The sequence below is a fragment of the Clarias gariepinus genome, chromosome 14 (genome assembly GCF_024256425.1).
Source record: "Clarias gariepinus isolate MV-2021 ecotype Netherlands chromosome 14, CGAR_prim_01v2, whole genome shotgun sequence".
Lineage (NCBI taxonomy): Eukaryota > Metazoa > Chordata > Actinopteri > Siluriformes > Clariidae > Clarias > Clarias gariepinus.
Window position 1 is genome coordinate 6379409 of NC_071113.1, and position 10592 is coordinate 6390000.

The 10592-nt window shown below is 39.8% G+C and overlaps 1 protein-coding gene across 8 annotated transcripts in view; it reads left to right on the forward strand.

Annotated features, from left to right (window-relative positions):
* Positions 1 to 10592, forward strand: part of tanc2b (tetratricopeptide repeat, ankyrin repeat and coiled-coil containing 2b) — a 197441-nt gene that overhangs the window by 127135 nt on the left and 59714 nt on the right. The gene's annotated exons all lie outside the window — the stretch shown is intronic.

A 10592-nucleotide genomic window follows, 5' to 3' on the forward strand; every position in this document is an offset into this window, starting at 1 on the left:
GACAATACTACACAGAACACGGACATACAGTAACGCCGCATGCTCCTGACTGCATGCTCTCGCACATGCCACGGCAGGTCTAAACTATAAATAAATCTTGCCCAGCCTGGGACTATAAATATTTAAATCGCGATGTGTTTTAGTGACGTGCCTCTCGCCTCGCTCACCAGAATCGCGCAGCGTATTTGACCTTTGCGCTAAAGCTGCTTTAGCAAAGCTGAAACAATCTCATTACGTTTTAATGCCCAAACACCTTCCCAAGTTGAAGTCTGCTAAATAGTCAGCTGAAAGACTTAACAGCCAGTAAAGCTCCATATGCTTCTGTAAGGTGATCTCCTCACCTTTGTTCCACTGGAAGAGTGATAGACACCACAGAACCAAGTGTGTCGATAAAGCTGGCCATGAATAGCTCTGTCCTTCTGCGTTTTTTCTCTCTAAAACCTTGACCTCTGGTGCTCTATCATTCATATATCATATCATATCAGTACCTTCAAGGTCTTTTAGTCATTTAACATCACCAACAGAGGAATTCCTCCACACTAGGTGTTGTGCTTGCAGTTTCTTTCGCAGCTCACACAGCCAGGTGATGAAGCTGCACCAAGCAAAAGAATAACTGTGCTGTCTTCTTTGTTCAGCGTGTTCACTCATGCTTCATGTTTCAAGGGTTTCCAGAGAACGCTTATATTGACAGATATGTCAATATGTTAGATTTTGTTTCAAATCATTTCCCTTTTTTTTTAAAAAAATAAAATATTGCTTCTGCTTTAACAAGTCTGGTTGGTGCCTTCTACCCATCCATCCATCCATCCATCATTTTTATGTACTGCTTATTCAGGGGGCCTTGAGGCTATACAACACAGGGGACATCCTGGATGGCATGCCAATCTATTGCAGGGCTCAAGCACACACGCTGCAGGCAACTTGGAAATGCCAATCAGCCCGCACCACATGTTTTCTGACTGTGGGAAGAAACCTAGAGGAAACCTACCAAGCACAGGGGGAACATGTAAACTCCATGCACATAAGATTCAAACTGGAGGTGCGAAGCAACAGTGCTAACCGCCTGCTTGTCAACATTCATTTACATGAGTATGTCTCTGACTGAATAGTTGAGAAGTTGACTTCTGTATTTTTTACAGTATAAAATATGCCAATCAGCCATAACATTAAAGCTGTTAACATTATAATCACCTAGTTTTTACTTCTTCTGACTCCTTGGGACATGGCTCCACATGGTGGAGTTGGTCAGGGTGGGGTATCTCTGGATCAGACTCGTTTGTCCGGGGCATTCCATGAATACTCGATGGGATTGGGCTCTGAGGAGGTTGGCAACCTTGTGCTTAGTGTCTGCTGGTCTCCATGTGCTGTGTGGTGGGCTGAGATGCACTGGGTGTTCTGGTGCCTTTCTATTGTGGCCGGCATTAAATTATTAAAAAGCTGTTATCTAATTATCTGCGGGATCAGACCGGACAGCCTGCCCATCGGTTCCTGGAGGGCATGGATGGGCCTTGGGTGCCCATAATCCTGCCACCAGTTTACTGGTATATAATAGTATTTTATAGTGTATTAAGTAGAAGTATTTTTCAACGAGTATAAGACTAGTCTAGGTACTTGTGTGCGAGACAAAATAGGTTTCTACTGTATATGTATTTCTGCCAAAATTCTTTGTTATTGTTGGTTTATTAACTCAATTTTTATTTGATTAGATTTTTTAAGGAAGTATTGGCTTTGGTGGCTTTAGCAGGATTTTGTCAGCATCCTTTTAATATTTCTATACTGCTTGAAAGGCAAATGAATAAGCTTTATTTGTTTAGTTCTCCAGAGTCGGGTTATTGAATCGTACCTCGAGCGAAATGAGACCTTTGATTAGCGAATACACACACATACACATTTTGTAGGTAATCGTCAGCATCTTAAATATTATGTGTACATCTACAAAAAGTCATGGGAGGAAAAAGACAGCAGTGGAGGAGTGTAGGTGAATTTTAAGACAAGTCACGGTGCTGCATTTAGAATCAGTAGCAAGAGGCGTATTTGCTGATGTTAGGAGGCGAGTGAGGAGTGAGTTGCAGTAGACAGATCTTGAGATAATGTTAAACTGAAGAAGAAAAACACCCAAAGAACTTAATAGAAACAAGTAGTCGTATAGATACTGAATCTTGTATGATCACATAGAGGAACTACAATGGATAGTTCATACTGTATTGTTTTGCATGTGAAGTTCTGATGGGACATATCCAGTATGTATAGAAGCTCAAGTTTAGTAATACTGTAAACATCCATGGGTCATGGAATGGAGATGGGAGTTTGTGTTTGTGAAGACGTATGAAACATAAAGATCATGAATCAGAAATGAGAAATAGACCTTTTGCAGACTCTTGAGAATATTAAAGAAGCGTGGAAAAGTGATAGAGGAGATGGAGAAGGTTGTCAGAGTGTGGATGCAGGATCAGCATTAGCGTCGAGTCCCACTCAGTTCCACAGATATACTGAGTATAGACAATTGTGTTTGTGTCCTAGTACCTAGGCAATGTTTATTGGACTTATGAACAAATTAGACTTACGAACAAGCTCTTGGAATGGAACTTGTTTACATGTAGGGGTCTTACTGTACTGTTTACCGTCATTAGGCACTTTCTGTGTATTTTTATTAATAAATACATTTATGGTGGACATCTAGAGCCTTACCGTATTACCTGACACTTGAGCTATTTAACCACTGGGGTTAAATCCCAAATAGCGTTAAATAGAAAGCTAGTGCACTATGTCGGTACAATCCCTCGTTCCACACACCAAGTAGTGCCTTTGTTTAGGGGTTCGAGTGGGATTCGGGATTGTGAGAAATAACTTTTTAGCAATTACTAATGAGACAAAGTGTTGTTTAGACGTCATAACATTATCAGATGTGTTTTTTTTGTTGAAAGTGCTCCCGTAACTGTTTTGGGATGTGGGTTTTGGCACTGGCATCTAGTAAGTGACGTCCCTCTGGCTGTCCAGAAGTGGGTAGCGCCGTGGTGGACAGATGTCGTGAGATCAGGTGCAAAAGGTAGACAGCAGCTTAAACATAGCATGAGTAGGAGAGCACAACAGACAACGGTGACAACAAAATGTCAAAACCTGGACACTAGGTACAATTAATAATCCACTAATAAATCTGATTAACAGACAAATCGGAATAAAAAAGCATCATGTACAGTAAACACCTCAGTCGGAGCAGTCTGACCCGATCTGACTCGATTGGAATGAATTTTCAGTCAAAATGAGAGCGGAGGTGTAAACCCTTAATAAATTGTTCATCAGGTAAATATTAACCATGTAAACAGTTGCTCTGATTCTTTCTTTCCTGTTGGAACAAATATATTCTTTTTGTTCATATTTGCCCAACGTTGGGGTAACACAATGTGGTGCGATGTGTTCCCAGGAAGGAAATGTCGCATTCATTTACTTTAATCCACTGGGCCTCTGGCAGAGAGGGAGAAGCACTGACTGGCTTTTCACACGGAGTAAAGCATCTAACCAATCAAAAAGCAGAAGGCAGGTTTTTATCAGAAATGATGGGCAGCCCAACCTAAACTTGATTTCTGATTCTAGATAACTTCTTCTGTTATATTTAAAGCAGAATAAATGCATCACAGCAAAGGTTATACAGTATCTGATTCATACATGTACGTACATCTTATAAAAACAGCCTCCATGTAAACAGATAAGATGGAAACTCTAATCGGAATAATAAAACAAAATGTCTATGCTTATGGGCGAGTTGTAGTGGTGTGTTTAGGACAGCCATAACACCATCCGTAATAGGAATTCTGATTTTTAAAAAGGCCACATGACGTAGGGCATGGTGGCATTTCAGTGCCATGCATTTTCAACGCGTAATTCCAATTGTTGTTGGTCTTTCCGCTGCTCCCGGCAAGGGGGTCGCCACAGCGGACCATCCGATCCCCATGAAACCTTGGCATAGGTTTTATGCCAAATGACCTTTCTGATGCAACCTAACATTTTATCCGGGTTTGGGACTGGCACTGCATCCAGTGGCTGAGAATCAAACCCGAGCCTGGCGAGAAACCTACCACTGATCCACCAATACCCTATTTAATGCATAATTTATATCCGCTTTAATTTTCAACTTTCAATTAAATAAAATGTTCAAAATTACTAAAGTACAATGGACAGTTTTTGTGTGATGCATTCTGACTATGAGCAGCATATAGCTAAACAGAAGTTGCGCATTAAAATTTAATAATAATAATAATCAGCATCATCAGGAGGATCTACTAATTCTAAACTTTAAGTGTTGAAAATTTTTTTAATGAGAAACTAATTTTTTTATCTGAACTATGCAAAATTAATTATAGTATAGAGAAATACAGTATAATGGAAGGATATTTGGGAGGTCGAAGGTTGACATCGTTCAGGATAGTGAGTTGATTACCATTGACTGTCTAGACACTACGGTGGAGGACCATAAAATAATTTAAGGTTTTTGTGGAAGAGTACATTAACAGCCCAGTATTTAATAGATAATAGATATCTTTAAAATGTGCCAAGGGCTATGAAGTGCCATTTTTGAGCCATACACAAAGCTGCAGTGTTGCCGCTTGCCAAGGCAAACGATAGCAAAGCAGCTGTTGCAGAAATTCCCCGGAGAGCTCCATCCAGAACGCCTTGGAGAGAAGCCAAGCCTGAGATGAATTTTTTTGCTTTCTGGACAGCAGCTTGTCAGTTCCAGAGCCAACCTTGACCACTGTCTGGGGTTGTAACACCTGTTGTGGATCGGCATATGCTGGAAAAAAGAAGGAGCGGTTGCCAACCGTTAGAAGACACGGATGACCGAAAACCGGTGACCTCTATTTCAGAGCACAAAATGAATGAAAATTAGTGTTGTTGTTGTTTTCTTGCTTGATCACTACTGAAAATATAGAAAATGTATGGCTGAATGGTTACACATTCATTCACTGCATAGCATTTCATTTTATTTTATCCATGCTTGACATCGTCACATTGGTGATAATGCCTACACGCAGACTATATAGTGCAACATTCATATTCACAAATGAACCTCACAAATACACAAATACAGAACATCCACTCACAGATGGCTCCCAGTTGTTTAGGAGCCTCATGAAGCCTCATCGACACACGGAACAGATGTTTTAGTGGCTGAACGTAACATTTTATGATAGTACATTACATTAGTATTTACTATTTGTAAACTAGATGCATATTCATTATGTAGCTCGCAGCAATTCCCTCTGCAGTCTTTACCTCCACTTTGCCTGAGTGTGGCTGTGTGTATGTGAAATTTCTCCGTCATGAACGGTTTAATAATTCAACATAAGTTCAAAGCTATGATGATGGGGCCCAAGCACCTGCTCCATCGCTGCCCTGGCGCAGTGGGCACAGTGGGTATGTTATAATGTGACCTAACACTAGCTCATACTCTGAATGTGTCACAGACGGTAAGAGTAGGTAGCGTCGTCCCCAGCTTTTATATAACTAACGTTATATAAAGTTATTAGCCACTTTTTGCCATAAATTTAAAATCCTCGCTATAGCTGAACTGTTTGAGATCTCAAAAATCCCTTCACAATTTCGCATCCTCAATGTCTTGAGAACGTATTGGCCCAATTCGGTGGCGAACATGTAAATCCCCCAGGAGAAGTAGATCAACATCTATTGGGTGTGTTTTGCAGCAACCCAAAATAGCGGACTTTCTGTTGAGCAGAGCCGAGGACATGCAGGGTGAAAGTTGTACAGCTCGATGAGATCTAGGTGTCTACTGGGTTATAGTACTGTATACATGCGAATGAGTATGAGCTATGCAGCAAAATTGCCTGTGAAGGCCCTGTGTCAGGTACAAAAATGTCTCAGTCAGGAAAGGTTTAATCATTTAAACGAGTGAAATTTTGCCTGTACAGTACATGTGACTTTGTGGATTTGACCTGCATGCCATTTGGTGAAAAACTGCTTATTTAGTGTAAAACCAAGGCGGTAGTGGTAGTAAAAGCCATGAGCCACAAGATAAATTATACACTGTAGATACCTGGCTGTTTCACGGTGCATTTACGGATGTGATGTGGAAGACATTATAATAATTAAAGTTCATGCACCTTAATGTTTCATTGAAGCGCCTTTGACTTTGATTTCAGGGCATTTGTGGGCATCATGTCATGTGCTTCACTTCTTACCCTGGCACACCCATTGCTATGGAATAGGGTCAATCTGGACTCATCAGACCATGTGACTTTTTTCCATTGCTCTAAAGTCCAATCCTTATTGCTCCCTTGCAAATAAAAGCGTTTTTTCTTATTAGTCTCACAAACAAGTGGTTTTCCCATGGCCACACAACTATTTAGTTCTAATCCTGTGAATTATTATATCTTGTGTGTGTGTGTGTGTGTGTGTGTGTGTGTGTGTGTGTGTGTTGAAAGGGTCTTACCTTCATTCTTAAACATAACTCTGATTTCTACTGTCAATATACTTCATTGTTTTTATGATGCAACTTCACCAAGTGTCTAAGTGATCTCTGATCACACTCATTTATGACTTCTTTCCGGCCGCATCTGTTCTGTAAATTTGACCCTTCTGAAGCACAGTAACGTTTTTCACAGCCACAGGATACTTTTTTCAACAAGGTTGTTTAAGAAATGAGAAGCTATTCACTGCATCAGTTAGGGTTAAGAGAATTGTTGCCAGTAAGACGAATCAATCACTCCTGTAATGATCTCATCAAAGGCTCATTGGTGCTTTCTTATTTAAATACAAATGGGTTTTTTTCCCCAGGCAGTGTATTTACATGTAATTAGTTTTCTAACATCTAGTGATCCCAGCAAACAGTTAAATCACTTTAAAAAAACCAAACTAGTCTATCAACTACTATAGGAGGTGTTCAAGTCAAACTGGGACTTTTGAGCACTGATTGTGCTCAAAGTGATAAGAGTAAAAACTTGATTTATTTCTCTATATAATTCCCTGCTACATTAATGCACTTATCCCAGTGTTTCACTAGTGCTTGGACACCATCAAAGTAGAAATTTGTTAAATAGTCGGACTGCTGCATTCACGTCTGAAACGCTGGCCTCCCAGGAACTCCTTTAATGGCCCAAACATGTGGCCATGGCTTTGGAGCGAGGTCAGGACTGTGGTGAGGATGTGGCTTTCATTATTCAAATGTATTTTTACTGAATCTTATTTTTTGTAAATGTCAATCAGTTTTTAGCCTTCATTCACAAGAAGTCCCGGTTTGACTTTTGACCCATTTTTCCGGAGAACTGGACCTTTGTGAACGTTTTTCTATCTCTGTCTATATTTAAAATGAAGAAGGATCCTCGTGTTACTGCAGTTTAATCAATGTTTTTATTGAATGAACTCTTTGTGAAAAAAAAAAACCACACCCCATTTAATAAGTTAAGCCAGGGTCATGAAACTGTTATCTCTGGCATCATATAGTCTTAAATATACAGTTAAGTTAGATAAAAGCAATTGAAATGTGCATGTTAATAGGAACATTAACATTATTAAGTATATTATGTACAATCATTTAGGAATAAAATTGTATTTCCATCATAAAATAAACGAATAATTCAGGAAAATGATCTTACAGTAGCTCATAATGGTGGTCCAGATAAACCTGCATCCTGGTGCTGATGCTGAAGTGTGTAAACATTTGAAGTAAATTGAATGGCTTGCACGTTGTGAGATTTCCTGTCAGGTAAAATATCGTCTGAATTGATTCATCCTTCAGGAGCAGCGTTTTCGCAATGTCTACATTGTATTGAATGGCATTTAAAAAACAATCCAGGCTGAAATGTAAACTCCTCCGGCATGGGCATGTCCAAAAAGATTGACTTGAGTCATCCTGTGAAGGCCAGACAAAGCTGTATTTACAGCTTATCATGACCAGTGCAATATTTAGATATTTTCCTCCCCAGATGTACAGGATTGCTACAGATCTGACTATTTATGCCAAGCTGCTATGTTCTGATTATGTAAGGATTATTTTTTTTTCATGCTGCTGAGTATACAGTCACAAGGATTTCAAAATGTGCTATCTTACAGCTAAATGTAAAGGCTGCAAAAGCTGAGGAAGGAACGGTGTGTTCTGAACAGGAGTGGGCAGAGTACACGCATTGAGTAAATGTAGAGATTCCATAGGACAAATATGTTATCCATCCATCTAGGAACCTCTGTAGTCCAAATAGGGACTGTGGAAGACAATGGTGACCAATGTATTTATTCCTATTTTCACAACCGTGGTTGTAAAGACCTTCACACACTACAGCCAATTAGCCTAATCTGCATGTCTTTGGGAGGAAACCCGCCAAACACTGGGAGAACATGCATACTCCATGGATGCCAAGGTGGGAATCGAACCCAGATCCTGGAGGTGCAAGATCACAGAACTAACCACTAAGCCACCATGCTGCCACGACAAACGTTACTGTGTGCTTTAAGTAAAAGTCGAAGTCCTCCGTTTACTTGTGTAACTGAAAAAAGTACAGAATTGACATACTTTTTCATAGTGAAAGTTTAGAGTTGCACATAAACAGAGTTTATCAGCTTACAGCTGCAAAATGTAACTGTGTCCTTTTTTTTATGGGTTTCTGACCTTTTATTAGCAACCTGTTATGTTATTAGGTGTTTTGACGGAAAGGCAAGTCACATAGTTATGTAAAATATTCAGCAGATGGCGGAAATCCTGCTTCAAATACTACACACCACCGTCGTTGGTAATGCAATGGTATTCAGAAATTATATATACATTTAAATATACATTTAAGTATAAAAGAGCAGATGTTTGCTGTACTTTTGAGTTGAAGCAAAAGTAAAATAATTGTCTAATAAAACTATGCAAGTGAAGTAGAGATATGGGAAAATCAGTATGTATTTAAGTACAGTAACAGAGTTAGCTGCACCATAAACCTCTGGCTACGAAAAAGTACATAATGTCAAAAAGGCAATGACGAGCAAATTTTAAAATGCAGAATAAAAGAAAAGAAAAGAAAAAGAAATAAAGTCTTAAATAAGCTTACTCAGAATCAGGTTAGTCATTATAGTCTTAATAAGTGTGATGTTCTGGGGAAAAGCCTGTCAGTGTTTCAGAAGTACAGTAGAACAGAGAACTAAGGTTTTTCGTCGATCCTGAAATGCAATGTTCTCGGGTATAATTAAAGGAGAGTTAAAATGCTAAAATGTATGAGTGAAATAGGATAGGATAGTATAGAAATTATTTTTGGATGAACAAGATCAGAAGTGAAATTGCCAGACTATAAGACTGATCTAACAGAAAGGTCATGGCGATCGCTCTTTAATAATCACTCTTTGCAAATGTGGTGAGCAGAAAAGCATCTCATGCACAACTTAGAACCATTGGGCAACAAAGCAGAGGGCTTTTTTTTTTCTCACATTTGCCAAGACCACAGTGGGCACAAGCTTAATAAAGCAAGACAGAAACACGTCAGCTGGTCTGATGAAGCTGAATTTCTGCAGTGATGTGCAGAACGTAGGGTCAGAACTTGAAACTGTATGAACCCATGGATTTAACCTGCCTTGTGTGAACAGTCCAAGCTGGCGAATGTGGTATAATGGTTTTCTTGGCACACTTGGGGTCTCTTGATACCAGTTGTGGCCTGTCTGAGTATTGTTTCTGAACACATGCGTCTCTTCATGGACACAGAATGTCTATTTTATAGTAGATGCATTTAGCTTAATAAGTTGTCTCAGATTGGTTCCATGAACATGACAATGAGTTCATTATACTTTAATGTCCTCCTGTTTACCAGATCTGAATCAAAGTGCCCCGTTGTAGTGGGGGGGAAGGGGGGGGGGGGATGTTCTGTGGGAGATTGTCTAAAGGAAATTCCCCAGGCCATCATACCCAAGTGTGTTTGTTGAACATTTTATTTCAAACTTGGGTCCAAGGATCTCCAGCTCTGAAAAATAAAGCCAATGTGGAAGCGCCAGAGTCAATCCCTTTAGACCCCCATGTTGAAATACTCACGTTTAAACAGTTTTACAGCTAACTGGATGAAGTTTAGTGTTGTAGTTTATCTTACCACAAGAAATGTCCTGTAAGAGTTAATACGGATGACGTGTAACCATCTTCTAAGTAACCTTAGAAAAGCAATTAACGTTAGACACCTTTGCATAAAGCTAAGCAAGCTTGTAATAACTGGAGTAAATAGGCATATTCGCACCAAAACCCATGCTCAACTCGTTTCGGCCATTTGCCCATTTTTGGATCGATCGTGGTTTGGTCAGCTCTTGATGACCGGAGCTCCCACAGTCGAGCTTCAAAACCACTCTTCAGAAAACCTACTGTAGGGGTGATGTCACAGAGGGTTTGTTTAATTCTTTTTTGTAACAACCTCCACTTTTTTGGGAAGGCTTTTCACTAAATGTTGAAGCACAACTATAGGGATTTGCATATTCAGCCCCAAGAGCATTTATGAGGCGAAGACCCATAACAGGATTGAGCTCTACCACTTCAATCTTGGCAGACCATGTCTTCACGGAGCTAATGGCTTTGTGCACAGGATTACTGCCATGCTGGAGAACGTTTGGAACTCTGTGTACCACTGAAGGGATGA